This window comes from Ictidomys tridecemlineatus, chromosome 4 (assembly GCF_052094955.1).
Source record: "Ictidomys tridecemlineatus isolate mIctTri1 chromosome 4, mIctTri1.hap1, whole genome shotgun sequence".
Lineage (NCBI taxonomy): Eukaryota > Metazoa > Chordata > Mammalia > Rodentia > Sciuridae > Ictidomys > Ictidomys tridecemlineatus.
The window spans coordinates 94949973-94965002 of record NC_135480.1 but is presented as its reverse complement, the minus strand read 5'-3'; the positions used below and the strand labels follow the sequence as shown (position 1 = coordinate 94965002).

The window sequence follows — 15030 nt, the reverse complement described above, 5'->3', positions numbered from 1 at the left end:
TTGAGACATTGTACTTGGCATGAATGACCTGTCATTTCTTCCCGGGGAGACAATTCAAGTAAAAGAATATTCTTTGCCCAGCAGCTTCTGCTGCATTCACTGAGATGTCTTTGTCCTTTCCATTTCTTCATCAGAGGTGGTAGAGAGGTCAATTTGAGGTCTGCTGCCCCTCAAGGAAGAACTGACATAATGAGGTGAGCCACTTTGGGCTAGTCATTAAGCCAGAAGATCCCCTGCCCTCTACTCCTTTAGCAGCCTATTCTTACTTCTCCAGGTACCTGAAATTGCTTCCTAATGCTGGATGCTCCAGTGCATGGGTTAGCATACAGGTTTTTTTGATGGGTTTCAGCCCTTTCTCTTTCTGCTGGATGATTTTGGTCAAGTTACTTCATCTTTTTGTATTTTCGTTTTCCCAATCTACAAAGTGGATGTATAAAAATAAAATGTGAGGATAAGGTGCAATAATTCAGTGCCTGGCATGGTGCCTGCTACATAACACATTTTCCTAAAATGATATTTTTCTGTTATTTAGCCCTACCATAATGTCCTCAAATCACCATCACTAACATCCTCGTAAATAATGTCCTCGTAAATCACCATCACTGCCATCATCATCATCATCATCATCATCATCATCATCATCATCCACCCAGTACATCCCATGTCTCATTTCTTTAGTTCATTTTTTTTCCCTTAGGACATTTAAAAATGACTTGAGGATTAATCAAACATCAAGTGCTTCCTGTGTGACAGTGGTTTAATTTGTCACCACACTCAGAAAATATCTTTATTCAAAATTTCGGAGGGCAAGGAGAGTAACTCACAGAAAATTATGCTGAAAGTTGTAGGTTCTTTGATGGGAGAGAAGGAAAGTTAACTATGATTGAATGGATTTTGGATGCTTCTAAGGTTGCCTCCTCTGCAGCTCTTAGTTCTGCCACTAAGGTAAGCAGTTTCCTGGAGTGCTCTGTTTTCCCACAATGAACTGAGATCATTTTCCTTTCCATGTCGACTGTAACATCATAGGGAAGACTCTTCATTTCAACTTCAGTCCTGAAAAATGGGAGTGCCTGAAGGAGAGCAACAGAAATATTTGAGGTTGGGATTCTGAAGCATAAAAAGCACAAGTTAATTAGCTTTGGCATCTCAGATAGATTTCTGCACACACAATTTCATTTCATCTTTCTAATCTGCAGCTACACTCCGACAGATTCTAACATACAGAAATTTACCCACGCTCTGCCCAGAGACATGCTCTAATTTAAGGACTCCTAGGAAGATGGACATAAATGCCTCGTGAGCAGCCCTGTACCCCTCGGGCCTCCACAGGAGAAGTCTTTCTCTGGAGAGGTATTGACGTGATAATTGAGAAGGGTAAAGAGACTCATTTTGAAATTTTTGCTTGGGGGCTTTCATTCAAAGTTTTACTCTGCAAAGTTCCGTTGAATTTCTTCACCAAGTCAACACAAATTGCAAAGTGAAATTAGTGTGTGGTGACATTTCCGATGTGGTATTTCTTTTCTTTTTTGGCTTGTTTGCCTTTGGCTAAAAACACAGTCAGACCTTTGTGCAAGTATGGATTCTGGAAGGCCGTTGAAGGCCCAGTGGGAAAATCTTTAGGGCATTTCGGGAACTTTTAGCATAAATAGAGGGGTGCAGGCCAACTTGCCTCGAGGCTGGGAGGGCTGAGGGCTTCTCTTCAGTAACCCCACTCTTCCTACGACTAGCCCTGGAAGGATCTGGAGGGCACATCCTTTGGCTGCTATGTAAGGCTTGATCCATTCATCTATTGAACAAATATTTGTTGAGCCTCTTTAGTGCCAAGCCTATGCTAGGTGTTGAACACACAGCAGTGAACAGATAATAGGCAACAATCCCACTGACAAAGAATTCACTTTTCCTCAGATTGCCTTACTAATGTCATTCTGTGCTTTCTGATTTTATGGGTGTATATGTTATAAATGTATCAATGTATCTTCTTAAATTTTATATTAAAATTTTAGATTTAATATATATAAATCTCAGATTTACATAAATAATATATAATGAAATATGAATAGATACATAATAAATAACATGTGAATATATGATTGTATCTTCCTAGGTGTTTGTTCCAAGAAGACAGGGGGTTGGGTTTACTCAATTATCTTTGTAAAAGCCCGGAATAATATCATTAATTCATTTAATACGTACCTTCTGAGAGCCTGCTCTGAGTGAGGTGAGGAAGACACAGTGATGGACATTCTCATACAGATTATACAGTCTTACTTAATAAATATGAAAACAGAGATAATTAATGCTTTTTTTTGTTGATATTTGATTTGGGTTTAATGATGTACGTCTTATATCTTACTCATTTGTTAAGAGGGAGCCTGTGTCTTCTGTTTCTCATGCTTATTTTCCTCCAAATTTCTCCATCTGACCTCCCTAATAACCATTTCCTTCTCCACTCTGTACTCTATCCCAGCTATTTCCAGAGCCTCCCATTTCTTTCTAAAGATCAGTAATGAGGACTGTATCCAGACCATTCTTTAGGACACTGAAGGACTGAGGAAATACATTTTGCAAACCGCTCAATGCCCCAGCCCCATGCTGCTCACACCCACCATTCTGGGGGCAGGAGGACCTCTTATCCTCTAGTCACTTCCCTGCATCCCCTCCCACCCACCTCAGCTGTGGCCTAGAAGTATTTTTCCCCATTTATCCAGGCTCAGCCCCCAGGCTGAAGATGCTCTATTTTGAAAGTAAAAGCTATTAAATTTGGAGTTTATGCTCAGAGACTGCTATTCCAGGAACAATGAGAACATTTCCTTTAGAAGACTGAGCCATCTTAAAGCCATGAAGGGACTAAGAAAATAGGTTTTACCTTCTGAAGAGGCAGTAAGGTTCAAAACTTGCATTTGGGAGAGGTAGCTGGAAAAATACATCCTCATTCCCCTCCCACCTACTTCAACTGGGGTTAAAAAGCAGAGGGGAAAAGAGGCTAAATTTAATGAGATTTGTCATTTCTCCTGGTGACAGGAGTGAAGCTTAAAGTCCTCCTTAACTCGTATGTAGAAGGGGAGGCCAGTGATCAAATTCATATGGTAGTGCTTTCTAGAACCTCCCTAGACAATGAAGAGCATGAAGTCTGGGTAAGGTTTTCCCCATGGCCAGAGGCTAAGTGGTATCCAAGGATCAGTCAAAACATCTGACCTGTTGAATTTTTCACATTGCCCATTTTGACAGTCTTGTGGTCTGCTTATAAGAAGCAGAACCAAAGTATTAAGAGCCTTGTAGATGTGGCAGTTGAACTTCAAGGGCACTTCCTGAAAAGGGCTTCCACAGTCTGGGCATCCCAGTTGACGAAGTGGGCAATGATGGCGTTTAGCTGCCTCACTTCTCCTCTGCATGTGCCTCATCTACATAGCCCTCTCGCTCCAGGACCTTCAATACTCTCTTTTTCTCCATTAAAACCACTCAGGAAAGCTCCAGAGCTCACTCATACTAGCATAGAAATCAGTGATTCTACTTTAAGGTGTTAGCACTTTATAGGAACTACTGCCTTTAAGTAGGGGTGAAAGTTTATATGTAGTTCTCAACCTCAGTCATGCATCAACATTGCTTGTGATACAGTTATAAAATGCAGAATCCTGGGCTCCACTCTTGTTTAAACTCTGGGATGAGGCCTAGTAATCTGCATTTTATTAAGTCTTCCACATGGTTCTGAGGCTTGCTGCTGCTGAAGTTTTGAGAACCACTGTGTTAAGTTAAAGGACCAAGGAGTAGATGGGACATCTTGGTCAAGAGTGAGATGGACCACAGGAGTGCCCTCTGCAACAATGCTCCTTATGAGGTTGGCTAATTGGTGTACACATAAAACCATATATGGTTGCTTGTTCATCTACTGAAGCTATCCCAGATTTGCAGACAATCAGTAGCATTAAGATCTTTGCTTCCAGAAGGAAATACAGGCATGATTTACTTAACATGTCAATAATGTACTGGGTACTTATTGGAGGTGGTTATGGCAGTGGTCATGACTACCCCCCTTCCTTCTTCTGGTGCCCCACAAGCCACAAACCACAAATGAGGGTGGTGGACAGGGCTGGGTAGGAAAAGTTGAGGTAAGGGAAGTAAATCGTTTTATTTGCTGAGCTGAATTGTGCTGAGTTAGAGGCTATGGAACTCTTTTGAACAGCATTACAAATTATATCAGAGAAACAATAATCCCAAAGCACTTACTTGATATATAATGTCTTTATGACCCGAAAACATTATAAATAGAAAAGATTTCCTGATCATTTGACTAAAACTTGGTGACATTTCAATTCTATTCAACTATCACTATTATTACAAGATGAATAAGAGTCACCATCTTTAACCACAGGATCTAGGAGGGAAGACAAACGAGTAAGAAGACCACTAATGAAGAGGGGACACAGGATGACACAAGAGCACCTAGCTATTGGCTGGTTCTTACTTCTAGGGTTCAGGGAAATCTTTTCTAAGGGGATGTTTAATTTGAAAACTGCTGGTTGAACAGGAATCAGTCAGATGAAGGAATGAAGAGGAACATTCTAGATTGGGGAAGAGTGTGGTTGAAGACTTGGGGAAGAGAGAGAGCCTGGGGTGGAAGTTTTAAGAACTGTGATCTGAATATGCTGTATCCTAGAAAGCATGATGGAAAGTGACAGGAGATGAGCTTAGAAAGGCAGCAAACCCACACCCCTGAGGGCCTGGGAAGTTAGATGAAGGATTTGGATGAGGGCCTAAGGGAAATTGGAAGCCATTGAATGGTTTAAAGCAGTGGAAGAAGATGATAGATTTGCATGAGAAATAAATCTCTTGGCTGCATTTTGGAGGTGGATTGGGGGAGGAGGAATTGTGGGTATTGGGAGACAGGAGATGTCTGTCATGCAGATTAAATTTGTGAATGTTTGTCCAGGGAAAATACGAAATGAACTATGAAACTAGGAGATTAAGATGTATATTTAATCTTATGTTCTTTTTCAGCCTTAGTTTTGTTTCTTTGGCTGAAACAGATCTATGACAGGTAGGGAGACCTAGCCAGAGGCCAGGACTCAGTTAGCCAATACTAATAGAACACCAGTTGTGTGCAAATCACAATATAAAACATGGTGCTGGACACCATGGGGCATTCCAGGAAGGCTTTGTCCTTCCCCACAAGACACCAACATAGAGTAAACGAGAATACTTAAATGTTCATTGAAGATTTAGGCAGTTTTCAATCAGTTATCAAAAAGTAATGATATAATTACAAACTCTTTAAAAGGAGGATTCTAAATTATTTTGTGTAAGACGTGCTTCAGGAAAGGTTTTGGACTCTGCTGAGAAGTGATCAGAGCAATGTATCTGTGAGCATATTGCAGGCCTGGAGCAGTATGAGCCACGAGCAGTGTAGTTGCAGTCACATTTGTGGTTTCAATTTGCCTTGATTTTCAGGAAAGGTCAACTGAATCTCAGACGTATGGAAAAGCACATTAGCTTTTGACAAAGAATGAGAGAATAGTGAATGTTCCCATCTTGAGTAGTCACTTCTCTGCTATACCATTACAGCAAAATAGGGGCATATGGGTGGACTTGGAAGAGACCTGGGAAGAGAGGGTCACTGAGGTACTGCCATGGGGAGTATAGTGGGCCTTAGATAATGCTGGCTGATCACCTCATAATCAGGGTGCTCTGGTTTTCAGAACATTACCTAACTCCCAAGGCAGTTTAGAAGTTACATATAATAGCAGGAGGCCATTCTAAAGTTTCCATTCTCAGAATCCCCAAATATTTTCCCCTTAGCATGGAGATAATAAGCTCTTATGCATGAGGAAACTACTCTGAAGCTATATTTGGTTCTGAATTGCCTTCAAGTCTCAGGTTCAAGTTGCTACTTGATGGCTATCTGCCACATCCTGGATGAGGAGGAGGTTAAAGGGCACAGGGACTGAAGCTGTCCTATATTAGCAGCATCATGTCTGGGTCAGGCTCAGGAGAAAACAGGCATGTCCCTGGGGTGGTTCTGGGAGAAAGCTGTTGACCAGGCAGAAGGACTAGGTGAAGAAGTTGAGGTGATGCAGAGAACCTGTCTCAATGCCAGCCTGCAAGATATTAGTCTTCAGAATGAATTCCAAAAGGCAGGCATAGGGCAAAGCATCTCCAACCTGGAATGCTCTCCAGAGATGCTAGTGGGGCTGCCCCTTTTGGCCAGGGAAGCCAATGGAATGGACAGACTCCAAAGACTTCCTAGGGGTACCCACTTGCTCCCTTTATACTTGGACCTCTTCTATTTCTTTTATATTTTGATAATCTACTATTTAATTCATTTTTTTAACAAAAAGGGGATTCTGAGGATAGAAATCAGTGGAAAATTTTTGTTATTCTAATGGTCTTTTCCCAACATGCTCTTTTGAACCAGGCTTGAAGGTAGGACCCTGAAATAGAGAAGGTCCTAATGCTGTGTCATCCACAGTCTTGGAGCACTGAGTCCCAAAGCACACTCACATGTGCAGATCAGGCAAGGCTCTGCTGGGGGAACTGTGGGGGCGGGGATGGGGAGCAAGAGCCAGAACTGCCAGCAGGAAGAACAATGGGCTAGTGTGAGTGCTGCCTGAGGGGCCTGCAGAGATGACAGTCCATGGCTGCTGCTGCGGAGGTGTGTTTGTCCAGGCAGGAAGCCACATGGGACCCTAATCCAGCCTGTTGCTGGATGCCCCAGCCCCAGCCCACTTGGCCTTGTCAGCGTCTTCCTTTACTTTCTGGTTGTAGTTGAGGACTAGCCTCTCTGCTCTAGGAAATATTCTCCATGATGCTCAAGCCACCCAGGCAGGCTTCTCCTCAGCCACCTCATGGACTCACATTAGGAGCTAATTCTAGAGCTAGAGGCACTAAGTCCTGGTGAAATGACTTCAAGGAAAATGGACTAAGAGGTAGGATACCTACCAGGTGTTCCTACTGGCCCTCCAGCTATATGTGTGGAATGAATAATTCCATGAATGTGCCAGGGCTCTTCCACTGTGTTAAAACTGTTGGCCCAACAAGGGTAGACCAATACCTTAGTGTGGAGGGGGGAGTAATTGTATCATCAGGTGACACTATTTATTTTTGGTGTCAGTCATTTGGAGACAAGATATGCCTCTTAGATCAGGCATGGCTAGGTGCAAGTGTCCAAAGATGGTGTCAGGCCCATGTGATAAAAAGTAGAAGTGAGGATACAGTGGTGGGAGGACAGACATCTGGCATTAATTTTAATTTAATTAAGGAAGGACCCACAGCCTACAGGAATGACATAGATTCTGTTACCTTGACTTCTCTCCCATGCTTTGCATTCTCTGGGCTCTTTCTTAGTATAGGCTTTCTGGCTCCATATCTGGTAATCCAGTGGTCAACACTGACTGGGCATCTGCTGCTGGCAGGCTTTATGGTAGGATTTTTCATAAAGCATTTGATTAGGTCCTCACCATAGCCTGATGAGGAATTATTGTATCTGTCTTTTTTTAGGTGGGGAATTTGAGACACAGAGTGCTAAGTGCTTTGTTCAAGGAGCTAAAGCTGGGATGTGAACTCAGATCTATTTGATTCCAAAAATCCAATTCCTAACTGCTTTTTGTTATGGAGTCTTTTAGACAATACTAGCCTTTCTCTACTGTGCTGAGTGTTATCGAGACGAGAGGTTAAGTTCAAGTTTGGATGAAATGTTATAGAGGGTAGTGGAGCTCCCAGAGTTGCCTCATGAGGAGGAACCTGAGAACAGGCTGTCCCTTAGTCAGTCCTCTTTCCCTCCTGGTGCATCTCTCTGTCCTGTCCTTGCCAGACCCTGCCAGACCTTGGGTGTTGGCTTAGCTCTAGTATGCAAAGCCTTCACTCATGGTTTCTCTCTCCAGCTTTTTCCTAGCTATCCCCAAAGCTGGGAATGGCTAATGAGATTCCCTTAGGAGCCTGATGGTATACCCTACATTTTGGACTAAAGTAGAAGACATAAAATATAGTAATTCTTCAGTTTCCATAGGCAATTTGTTCCAGAACTTTCCACCCCCACCCCAGGTATCAAAATCTATGGGTACTTGAGTCATATATATATATATATATATATATATATATATATATATACACACACACACACACTACCTGTAATGATGTAGTGTTTGCATACAATCTACACACATCCTCCTGGATACTTTAAACCATTTCTAGGTTACTTATAATATCCAATGAAATGTAAATACCATATAAATACTTGTTATACTATATCATTTATGGAATAATTACATGAAAAAAGTCTACATATTTGGTACAGGCAGTTTTTTTCCTAAATATTTTCAATCTGTGGTTGGTTGAATCCACAGATGTGGAACCTCTGGATATGGAGTGCTGGCTGTTTGTAGTTCTCTGAGTAGCCTGCATCCCAGGAACCATACCTATAAGGTCACTGCCTGCTTTTGGCATGTACTTCTCAAACAACCACAGGCACCATGCTCCACAGTCAGCAGCTGCCACTGCCTGAGGGTATAGGAGGTCTTGTCAGGAGCAGATGTTACAATGTCTGCCATTTGTTCTGATCTATCTAATCACTTTGAGCTGACATCACAGCCTCTGACAGATGGGAGCATATGGTTGCCTAGATTAGATTATGTGATTCACTGGAATTTATAAATTGTCATTTAGTAACCTAGTCCCCAAGTAATAACAGAAGAGTACCGGGATTACAGTGTATGTGGGGGAGGTGGGGTGAGGGGCAGATCCAGATAGCATCAGCCCATAGTGTTATCTCTCCCAATAATATTTGTACTTATTGTTGGTATGAATGTTTACGAATCTAGGTGACTGTATGGTATCACCACTCTGTTGCATATTCTCACACCTCTCTGTGGCAGGATTGCCTTTGGGGCCCAGGCATAAGGCAATCCATTAGATAAATATCTCTTTATGTGCTCTATTCATGAGGTACTTTTGCACTGTTTTGCACACATTAAGTGATCTAATTCTTTCTAAAATTTTATGATGTTTATGCCCAGATGAGATAAGATTATGGAGGCAGGATCAAGTCCAGAGATTTTGTTCACGGATCTGAGCTCTCTCAGCTACCACTGTCCAGGTTGGAATGGCTGTTCTCCCCCAAACTCAGAGCCAAGCAGCAAGAGATGAAAGAGCTCTGCTTTCTTAAAGAGAAAACAAGGTGTTATAAAGAGGGATCTGAATAAGGCAGTGGTTCTCAGGTGGGACCCTAGAACCAGTTGTCTCCATATCACCCTGGAACTTGTTAGAAAGGCAAATTGTCTGCCTCTGTCCCAACTTGCCAAAGACTTGGAGTGCTGGGTGTGATGATTCTGATACATGATCAAGTTAGGAAATCAATGGAAAAGGGAATCAAGTTTGTGGGTTTGTGGTCCATTTCTGACCTTGACCTGCCAGGTGCCCATGGTCAGATAATTTTCTCTTTCTGACCCTGGTTTCCTCATTCTAAAAATAAAGGGCTTACTCTAGATTCATTCACTTTTCAACATTTATTGAGTGCCTACTATGTGACAGATTCTGAGAGTGCAAAGATACTCAGAATGGAACACAATGAGAGTCAGGTGGCTTGGGATCATCTTGTTAGTATTCTAGGTTCAGCTCTAGTTAATTCTCCGAGTTCTTCCTGGGACATTTGTTTCAAAAATTCTGTTTCTACCTCCCTTTTCTTCTGATTCTTATATATTTCCACACTGTTGCCAAAGTCACTTTCAAAAGAAGTGAAATTCTGATCCTGTTGCTTCTCAGTTAAAAATCCAGGCCTTCCCTATTTTCTATGCTTTATAAATGGAACACAAGAAAGGACCAGGCTGTTTATGGTGCTCAGAAATGTGAGAGACCTTAAACATAATTCTGCTTAGAACACACAGGCTGATTGGATGGTGAAGAGGAGGAAGTGCTTGCCAACAGAGATTCTAGGCTCTGTGGAACCTGAAATCTGTGGCTGCAAGAAAAAAAGAGAGGGTAGAATTCTTGAGCAACATTTGGTGAAAACTCTGCTTTCTCTTTGGGATTCATGTATCATTTCCTCTAGACACACCTAGTTAATTTTCCTGTGTATTTCCTGTGTAAAAAAATTGAAGCAATGAAAAATGGGTGTGTTGGCTCAAGACTCAAAACTCAGCAGCATGGGTTTGAGGCTATAGAGGGAACTGGAGCTGTTGTGCTCATCAATCAACATCCTGCATAGGGTCCCTGGGGCTTGCTGACTGCTATGACTTGCTTTCCAATTTCAGGTGCAACCTCTAATGTCACAGCTGTGTAAACAGCTGTCTCACCCCCTGAAAAAGGGATCAATGATCAGTGATCAATGAATCAATGAGACTTTACTGAGCACACTCACATTTTTAGGAATTCATATTTCTCGTCCCAGAAGAGGCAGTCCTTAAAGTTTCTGTAACCCATAGCCTGGCATCATTTTCTAAATTGAGCAATCCAAATTCAAGCTGAGATGGATCTGGGACTACTTAGAAGTCTGTTTGGAACTTTGTTTTGCAGTGCATTGACCTGTGAAATCCACATTACTGGTGCAAACTGGCTCCCTTGTTTGAGGAAGATACATTGTCAGATTCATTCTGGGCTGGCTTGGAAGACTTTGGGGAAAAAGTGAGAGCAAGGATGTATAGAATCTTTACACTTTTAGCTATGGGCTCAGCATCTCTAGTCAACCCTCTAGAGGTCTCAGTGGCAGAGCAGAAAGCTCACCAAAGTCAGGGTTCCACCTCCTGTGATCAGACTGAATTTGGGCCTCCCTGAGCTTAGTTTCTGTTTGTCATTGTGAGGGCAGCTGCTGGCTGTCATCCAAATGATATTTGTTAAATTTGTTGAATGTGGAATATATTGGTTTAATGACATTGTAGGTTTTTAAACTATATTCCTCAACTGGGTTTTTAAAAAATATATTTTAAAGTAATATTATAGTATAATTTAATGAATTACACTCTAGTATTCACACTTTTTCTGGATGAACATGCAGTGGTTTGATTCAGTTACGAGTATGCTATTTGAAACTGGCCTTCATCTTTGTGGGGACTGGTCTATTTCTGGTTCATCTGCATTCCATGCTTGTGGTAGGAAAACTTAAAACCTTGTGGCATTTTTCAGGACTCTTACTAGTGGCCCTAAATTCCAATGTTGGATCTGCTAACTTAGGAGACTGATTGAAAGTCTATCAAATTCAACTGGGTTTTTAGAAATGCTTTTCTGAATGTGCCCAAGATCTCTATTTTGAGAGGCACTCTCTGGTCCACTGCTTTCCTTGTCTGGTAGGAAGATAGCTCTCCTTTAACTCCTTCACCACCACCAGAAGGTAAACTCTATGAAGTCAGGGACCTTGCATTTTTTGTTCACTGCTATATTCTCAGTGCCAAACAAAGACTGGATGCTATTAGAATGACATTTAACAAATGTCATTTGCTGAATGAATAAATGGGTGAATGAAGGATTGACTGTCTGGGACTTTGCTCTCTTGTGGTGATTGAAAGCTGTGGAATCAGATTACCCAGGTTAGATCTCTGACTCTCCTCTTTATCAACTATGTGTTTTAGCCAAGTTCTTTTTCTTAAACATATTTTTAAAATATTTTATATATGTATGTATATTTAATATTTCTAAATTTTATTTATTTATTTTTTATGTGGTGCTAAGGATTGAACTCAGTGCCTCACCCATGCTAGGCAAGTGCTCTACCACTGAGCGAAAACCCCAGCCCCTTTAGCCAAGTTTTAAAATCTCCTTCTGTCTGTTTTCTCATGCATAAAATAAGACTAATACTTCAAAGCATTGTTATGAGGATTAAGCAAAGTATCCAAAACAGGTCCTGGTGTATGGTAAGTGCTCATAACCTTTTGCCGTATTGATTTTGGGAGATGAAAGATACATGTGGAGCTTTTGAGTTATTTTACCTCCATTGCTATCCTACATGCTTCCCACCCCCAACATGTTGTGATTATGTCTTTTTTGAAAAAAATATAAATGAAGGGGGTTTTATTTATCTTTATAGAAAAAAGTGTTTATGCCAACCAATTTATTCAATTTACATTTGTGTGCCTGTTATACTTATTAATACCCTTTAAAAAACTTTATCCCATAATGGTAAACACTTGACTCAAGTCAAAAGTTTTCATATTCATTTTTAATAAAAATGATTATAACAATAATAAAAATAATAGTAGCAGCAATAATAATTTATGAAGTCTTTCTTATGTGCTGGACATTGTGTGCTTTGGTGGTCAAAGACTCATGTGGCCCAGGGGATCATGGACACCCAGGTATTGATTGGAGGTCATAATCTGGCTTTGTCTCTGGGTTTACACAGGGCAGGCTTAGCTCACTTCGTTAACTAGATTCACTAGAGTTACCATGGTCCACAAAGGACCTGCTCAATTAAATTAACTGCTCTCTTTTTGGAGACTGATTACTTTTCTCTTTGAACTCCCAAGGTATCTATAATTTGGAGCTATATTTATCTCTCTCATTTTTCCTCATTTTCTTATTCTTTAACTTATCTTTCTGTATATTTTTGATGTTCTACATCTCTTGATTCATTCATTCGAGTTGTTCTCCCATCAACTTAGAGAAGAGGTGGTTTAAAAAACAACAACAACAAACCAAAAAACCATGAAGCTGCTGGCCCTACATCTGTACCTATGACATACAGTTGCCCAGGAACATGGCATTAATGCAAAGAGACTTGTCTTCACATGTTGGCCCATTGTCTTTTTATAGTAAACTATCCCTTTAATTCACAAGGAAATGGACTTTGGCTTTATTGCAATTCCTACTTCCATAATGTCTGGGCACAAAGCACACCTGGTAAAAACCTGAGTCCCTAGAGGGCCAGGTGTTTCAGGAAAAGGAAGAGGAGGAGTTTCCTTTTCTGTGCCTTCAGAAGGAAGGATGATTGATGAGTCTTACCACAATCATTGGACAAATTCCCTTCCCTTCTCTCATTTGAGGCTTCAGCTCAAAGGGAATAGGGCAGTGGTCAGTAGCTGGTCAGGCCAACAGCATCCCTGATGTCTATGTTTTGGGGGGCCTTTGAAGGTCACCCAGAGAAGCAATGGAACTCAGGGAGTTGAGTCCTGGACAGGAAGAGTGGATGTAGGTCATAGGATCACCAGAACACTATTTCTTAGGGCAACTATGGGAATGGGATTGTTTCTGGGAGCAGAGCGTTCATGATGCCAAACTCTCTCCAGTGTGTGGGAAATGATGGTTATGTGTTTAGCTAGACAAAGGAATGCTCCACGCTATGCTTAAGTTGGAGGCTTTTGTTTTTCTTCTTAATCAGGGTTTTTTAGGGGCATTCCAATGAAGAAAGCATGAGAGAGGATAAATAGAAAAAGGAATCTTGAGAAAAAAGGAAGGGCCGGTTTTTGGTTGTTTAGGTTGGTGTTTCCTAAATATCAAAGCAGTGTCTCCTGAAAATTTTAAAAACTAATAGAGTTATGGACCACTCCAAACCTATTGAGTCATTTTCTGGGGGCTGGGGTGGAGCCCATGAATATCTCTTTATATAATGAGCATTCCAAGTAATTTGAATGGGAACCAAGGAATCCCTTTCTAGGAATTCTTTTGGGACTTTCCATTATTTAAAAAAAATCAGTTTTTTTAACACTACTAATAACTTGCTTGACCACGAGAACTGTGTCTTCCTTGCCTTAGTAATTAGCATAATTTCCAGCACAGAGTTTGTGCTTAATAAGCATTAGTGGAAATATATATCATGGAAGATATTTTTTAAAGGTGGCCATCAAATGTGCAGGGAGTGGGGAAAGGTACTATTGATCATATGGCAAAAATATCAAATAAAGGCCATTATTCAGTGGTAGGTGGTACCAAGCAATGTTGCAGCAAAAATAAAAACAACAACAACAACAAACAAACAAAACAAAAACAAAACCAACAACAACAACAAAACAACGAAAAACCAAACCAAACCAAACCAAACAAAACCAGAACATGGCCTTTCTGTCTTGAAAGGACCACAAAGTGGGTAGAACAGTCTGGAGACTTTCCTTTTGCAAAGGCTATTTTCTACCAGTAACCACCAGACTTTCTTGACTATTTTCCATGATAATTTACAGCAGCACTGGGCTATAGATAATAATTTAGTCACCTGGTCCTTGTTTTTCTCATCTGCGTAATGGAACATGGATATTTACCAGATGCCTGGGTTGATGGAAGTTTGTCAGTGTGACTAGAAGCCATCTGCCTAGTGTCAAAGGGCATTCAAAAATAGCCATAAGGAGAATTGGACACCCTCTAGACTGCCACAGAAGCCAGGCTGTTACATGTAATAAAACCCTGTCTTCCGAACACTGGCATCCATCCTGTCCAATTGGGTTGGTTCAATCTCCATTTGATCAGACCAGTGTGATTTCCCTTCCATATGCCTAGTCATAATGAGTAAGTAAGGTGTGATAAAACTGGAAATCCAATAATTTATGCCATTTTTAGATAAGGACCTGCCAAGCAGCTGTCAGCCATATTTGCAGATGGTGGCTGGCAGCTTGAAAAGATGAGATGTGGTCTGAACCCAATGCTTCTTCTGCAAAGGTAGTAGGGCCAGCCCTTTTCTTGGAAAAGCAGAAATTGGCAAAGCTTGAAGGATTCCCTAGTATACATGAATTTTGAGAACAAAAATATTCAATGGAATTCAGTTATGTAGCCTCTTGGTCTGAACCAAAGAATAAAATTAATGTATATAGAATACTCCACACTATTGTATCTAATCATTGCAACAATTATTATTTCAATTTTGAAGAGGAATAAACTACAACTAGGAGAACCTAAACAACTCACAAATCTTCACATTTGCAGTACAGCCAGATTCCAAACAAGGCTCTCCAAATGTAAATTAAATAATCTCTTCACTATATTTTCCTGATTCCCCTAGATGGAAGAATGAAATGCTGAAGAATAAAATGCTATAAAATTGCTGGAGAAATGAGAAATGGGCTTAACTAATGCAGTATGTAAAGAAATGTGAGAAATTTATTGTAGACAGCAATGGAATTTAATATT

At 40.8% G+C, this 15030-nt stretch overlaps 1 long non-coding RNA gene across 1 annotated transcript in view; it reads right to left on the bottom strand.

Annotated features, from left to right (window-relative positions):
* Window positions 1-731: 731 nt before the first annotated feature.
* The window catches only part of LOC144377183 (uncharacterized), a 23868-nt gene continuing 9569 nt past the window's right edge, over window positions 732-15030 (bottom strand). Inside the window, exon 3 of the long non-coding RNA XR_013437881.1 lies at window positions 732-1070. This is a non-coding gene — a long non-coding RNA (uncharacterized LOC144377183). The remainder of the gene's footprint in view (window positions 1071-15030) is intronic.